The sequence below is a fragment of the Phaethon aethereus genome (genome assembly GCF_964289735.1).
Source record: "Phaethon aethereus genome assembly, chromosome: 1".
In the NCBI taxonomy this organism is placed as follows: Eukaryota; Metazoa; Chordata; class Aves; order Phaethontiformes; family Phaethontidae; genus Phaethon; species Phaethon aethereus.
The window spans coordinates 104,403,833-104,410,066 of NC_138575.1; positions in this window are offsets into that span (position 1 = coordinate 104,403,833).

A 6,234-nucleotide genomic window follows, 5' to 3' on the forward strand; every position below is an offset into this window, starting at 1 on the left:
CCTGGGGTTACAGGAACTGCATTTCCGACCCATCCATTCTTTCAAAATGGACCAAACGCTCTTGTGGATTTGAATCAGACATGACTTTGGGCCTCATCCATGAGCCATTGAAGCCATTGAACACAGTCCCCTAAGGGTTATGTTTCAGACCGTCATAGTGCTCATAAAAATCAATATACTCTTTTTTTTTTTTTTAACTCGTGAGGCAGGACTTTCAGCTAAGCCATTTCCAGGGTGGTAACAGAGAACATCAATAGTCAGGAAAGAAATGTCAGTTTTATAAAACTGTGTGACTTGTGGAAACAAAATGTATTCAACTGGCCTGATCTGTCTGCTGAGCGCTGAAATTTTCAACTCCTGTTGACTTCAAAATCTGTTTGTCTAACCTAAGATTTGCTGTGGGTCTTATGAAGACCCCAGTTGCAGCTCTTGAATTTCATATGAAGTTGCGTATGCTCAGTGTACACAAATTCAAGCTTGGCTGCTGTTTGGGTGAGAGTCTGAACTTGGAAATGATGTGGCCATGTCTAGCCACAGCGCTCTGCCACGTGTTTGGGAAACCCCATTTCTGGCCCAGGCCTTGGGTCTGACTTGTATAATAAGGACTTTAGTTGAAGCCAAGGTGAGCACAGTCCAATCTTCAATAAGGGCTGCGAGATTACCCTTCACAGCCTCAATCCTGCGATGGGCTGGAGCTGGGTCAGCCCCCATGCCCCACCCTAGCGACTCCAGTGTGAGTGTCAGCATGTGCTTAGGTGGGGCTGATGCAGGATCAGGGCCTGGGTTGCCAGATCCTAGGTATTGCTTGGAGAAGTTGTCTTTGCTCTGTGCACCCGGTGTCCCTCTGTAATATTTCCCAAGGCTCTTCTAACCTGTTGTATTTCTGTTACCACTCTTTTCAGACATCCCTGTCTGAAAGACAAACCAGCTAAATGGAAAGCAAGACACAAACACATGGCTGAGATAAGAAACAGTTTAATTTTAAGGCAACGAGCATTGTAAATGTAGGTTTGTCAGGTGGAGACCACATGGATCAGCGTGTGAAAGGGGAGGGGGAGTGTTGGGATATGCATGCCACTCTGAGGTTCAGACCTCCCTCCCTGCGCTGCTGCTTCTCTCCAGGCTTTTTGAACTTGATCCTATGAGGTGTTGAGCATTCTCCCTTGCCATGTGAGAGGGCTTGACATGCTGGCACTGGAGGCTTTAGGATTATGTCACAATTTGGCAAGATGCTTAAGCGTGTACCTTGCCGATTTGAAGTTTGAGACAGCGTAAAAGTGCTGAATGGACTATGCTTAAATATTACTTTAAAATAGTAGGGTTGTAGTTTCTGTATTGGGATGCTGAATTAAATGTGGTGGGGTTCTTTTCCTTGCATTTATAGTCCATCAGCATTTCTTTCTCTTAATAAATTTCACCGTCATGACAGTTCTATATATTATTGCTGCTCTGGTGGAGCTAGCCTGTATGGGAGAGAACATAGTAATAGCTGCAATGGATCACTTTCTTATCAGGATAGTATAGCTAAGGAAATATCTCAAGAATGAGAGTTCTGACTTAGGAATGCTGACAATATTAGAAATACTGGGAGGAAAAAAATCCAAGCTTTTTTGTTTTGCTTTTTTTTTAATTTATTCTGGACTTGGCAAAGCTGGAAGGCAAAGAGGCAGTGTATCCTATCTTCTTTGAACTTCAGGGAGAGTTTGAGTGGCAGGGGGAGCAAAAGAGAAGGCAACATTTCTTTTTAAGGTGTAGTGGTTTTGATTTCCTGAAATAGTTTAAAGTCTAGCAAGAGCAGTCAGCTCATTGCCTTCCTCTTTGCAAGTTCAGATGATGAGGGACCTCCTCCTGTTCCCTACAGATGTCAAAGCAGAATGGGACAGGAAAAAACAGGCCCATGGTTTGCACTGGAATCCCTTTCTGGATTGTTTTATTGAGTTGATGGGTAGTGGGGATGAATATGTGGTGAAGCTATTGCTTCTTTCTTCCACCTCAAGGACTACTGTAACGTGCCCAGAACCTGTGTGTGCTGAAGGAACTTCTGTTGCTCTGCAGCCTCTGGGAGACAAGTGCAAATAAAAACCTGCTATCGTCTATAGCCATTCATGCACCAGTCAATCGACTTTGAAAGTCAAATAAATTAATTTTTTTTCCTCAGTCACTAATTGTCCCCTGTACTAACAAGTGTGTTGAAAGTAAAGGCACAAGTGCATAGCAGTAGCCCTACTTCTACGTTCTACACTTTGAAGGGTGGGAAAGGAAAAATCCTTCCCTGTAACAAACTTTTAAGTTAAATTCAGCAGATTTACTTCTCCCTCTCTCACACACGCACACTTACACACACGCACAAATGTGGTTATGAGAAGCAGATGCTGTGATGGTTTTGTTCTTGAAAGAGGAGGGGAGCACTTGCTTGCAATGTTGCCATTACGGAGAATTGATGGTAGTGAGAAAGAAACAGAAATGCTAAGACTGCTCATGTTTCCACAGATAGGAAAAAAGGCCCTTAAAATCAGGTCACAGACAAGTTATGCGTCTTAACGCATTACTAAAGGAGTTGTTTCATTCTAGTTACGTGTGGTGAGTTCTGATGTTGTCCCAAGAAAGTGGATGATTCATTTTGCAAAGACTTACAAAACATGATGTACTCTGTCACTATTTCTGGGAGAACATAGGGAAATTACTGGGTTTTTTCAAGAAAATCTGCATACAAAACTCCTCAAAGTTGTCCAGGATTTGATTTTGTTCCTATTAATGCTGAGAAATCTGATGTCAATTTTCGTGTCTTCATCTGAAGACTGGGAAAGTTCAAGCTGCCCACCAGTTTTTGAAAAGCCGTTACCAGTTTGTTTCAGCTGGGCATTTCCATCCCAATACGACAGACTAGTGCAGCTACTGACCACACAGCAGAGCTGATTTCTGGAGAGCTCAGTAAGCTACGCTTGGCAATAATAAAATACACTTTGTCCTGATTTCTGCCCTCACCAGACACAAAAATTCAGTTACCGGTTTATCTGATACGTCTTTCATAGTGTGAAGATCTTCAGTGAATGGCAGTTCTCTCTCAATCGTCTACTTCTGCCTCAAAACATGCTTTCGAGGATGAATCTCTCATCACAGCTTTTAGGGAGAGCAGAGGTTGTGGGAGTGTCACGTTTCCCCCCACCTGTGCTTAGGATCTGCTTGCCTGTACCCAGCCTTTCTGCTCCCAGGCTATTGTGTATGTCTTGCTCTCCTCCTCCCACAATTCCTTATGTGTATGTATATATTTATATACATACGTATACACATATACATGTGTAGCTACACCTGGTTCCCTCCATTCCACCTTCACGCTTCAAATGCGTGTCCTTTGGAAGTGAAGTGAATGACATCACTAAATCTCATTTAAGACTGAGAAAATGTAGGCATTTTATTGCATTTTGTGTTAACTCAGGAGTGAATGGAATTTCTCCATACTTGTAAAAAACAAAACCAAACAACAACAACCAAAACCCAACCAAAAAAACTCCTTTCAAAACCCCTGACTTGTTGTATCTGTAATACAATACATCCATGACCATGGAGTCAGCAGTTATGTAGAGAGGTGCAATATATTGCCTTTCAGAAGACAAGCATATCTTTTTGAATATGATTCTTTTAATTAATTTCAGGTACAGGCTTTTTCTCCGTATCAATGGACCAGCAGCGTATATTTCTTATAAACGGTTTAGAAATATATATATTTTTTAAATTGACTTATTGGCTTTAATATGTCAGCCTTTGAGCTTTTAAAGGGTATTTGGATGATAAATATTGTTTGTGTGTGGATTTTTTAAAAAAGTTGATGCATGTTGTTTGGAACTGAAATCTCATGTAAAGCAGGAAGGTATTTAAAAATAAATACTGCTTTTACATATTGGCCCTATGGGCACAATCTGACAGTTGTGATGCAGGAAGATGTCCCTTGAAAGACCAAGGGACTCTTGCCTGAGGAAGGTCAAAATCCAGTCCCTGTGACAGGAGAGGCAGGAGCAGTCATCTTGCAAAGGTTGAGATGGTAGAGCTATGAGCAGAGATGATCCTCTCCAGCATTGTATGTTGATGGTTGGGCAGCCACTGCTCAACATATTAAAATTAGACTACGTTGGCAGGTTTATACTTGCCCTCATCTCATGGGGTGAACTGCTTGCCAAGGGGAACTAGAGATGTCCCTGGAAACCTGTGGTTTAGCTGCCCTTCGTCTACACAGTGCCTGTGACCCTCTCCCTGTTCTTGCCCTGTGGTCTCCATGACACCATGGTGGGACCTGTGAAAGCTGGGCTAGATTTCCCTGTGAAATGCGGGATGTTTTTAGTTCCCAATAAAGATCGTTTAGGGATGGGGGTAATTAAAACATCACAGTTATCTCATGCCCCTGCTCAAAGGCTCAAGCCTTCAAGATGGATCAGCTGTGCATCATCGATGATGGCCATTTACGTACAAGAGCCTGAATACTGCTTCCTCCCTTTGGTGTCTTTGGAAACCTTTGATGGCATTGAGATCATTGGGACCAGCCTTGAATGCCTAAATTGCAGTCTAGTTTTAGCTGGCGCAGCGTGGTGGCCTGGGGTCTGGCCCAACATTTATGGACATCAGTTGGAATCAGCATTGAATCCAGTGATCTTGGGCTCAGGTAACTAGTACCTATAGACAACCGATATTTATAGCAGTTGAGGTTTACAGTAATCTAGTAAAGTATTTGCAGAACTATGCTGCACTTTCCCTGCTAGCTGTTAGTAGCTATTGTTTAAAACCATCAGTCAAATCAGGGTCCCTCTTGTCCCCCCACCTGTTTTCCAACCCTGCTTCCCTCAAAATTCCATTGAACTTTTTTGCTTCTCCCATCACAACTGATGGGGGCTTTGTATAAAGAAAAGTGTCACTGTTTTAATTACTGAATAAATAATTTAATGTGAATTTTATTGTTATATTTTTTATGTAGCATTTTTGGTTTGGTCTGTATTTCTCAACAATTAGCTAATGCTTTCTTTTTATTCTTATGCAACTGAAGAATTCATAAATGTCTTTGTAAATTACAGCAGCCTGAGTTTTTATTTTTTCCTGAGACTAATTTTTAGAGCCAAGGGTTTGTCTTCTGTTGAAAACATTGTAAAACAAGTGTTTTAAATGGGTTCTCTACTAAAATTGGATGGAGTGAAAGCCCGGCATCAAAGAGCTATCCAACAGAGTTCTCATGAAGGCACTAGCTTTCCATTTCAGGTACCACCAGTTGCTTCTGTTACACTGTTGTCTTTTTTAAAAATATCTTTCCAATTTGCATTAACACTACAATCAGACCTAGGAGAATCACTACGTGAGACTTCTTAGTGTAAGACCCTTTTTAATTTTATCATTTTCTGGCAGTTTTGACAGTCACCAAGTAGACACTTTCCATGCAAGCTATTTATCTCAGATTGACTTTTTGAGTGATTCCCACTATGGAGGTAATACTGCCCTTGCTAAAATTATTTTACCACTGTTTAATTAAGAAATGTTTGCATGTCTATGTTCTGGCTCAAAGGCTGAAGGTTTGGTGTTTTGGTCACAGATACATCATATACTGTTCCAACAGAGGGGAAAAAAAAAAAACCTCCAAACTTTGGCCAAGCACTGAGCTTTTGAAAAATTGCCACTTGCACGCAATCAGCAGGGAGCTGTTAAGAGTTTAGTTGCAAAATCCTGTGAAGATCCTGACCATATGGGATGTACTCTGTTTCAGAGCATCGGGAGATGAGCAGGATTTTCCCCATACATCCTGCTCCAGGCCCTGTTTCCAGGACCCAACAGCAAGCAGGATGCTTTTTCTCTGCACAAAATCACTGTGGTGCTCTTTCTTATGTGGTGAGGAAGAGATGGAGAGAGCTACCAGACAGAAACTCAAGGAGAGGAAGGCCAGGAAAGGAGGAGACTGGGTTCAAAATTTCCTGTAGGAGAGAATGGGGTTGGGAGCTACCAGGAAAGGAACAGTCTCCACGGACAGTGGGGTTGAAGTTAGGATGCAGACCACCGAAAAATAAGAAAATAGTGCCTAATGATCACTTGTCTAATACATGAAAGAGGTAGAGGGGGATGTGATAGCCATCAAAAAATACCAACATAATGTGAGGACTGAGTGACTTAGAAATTTGATATTAACTAAGTGTCAAGGAAAACTTCAGATAAACATTGTAGAAAATTTCGTTCTTTGAAGTGAGCTGTGTTTGCTGTGGTTTG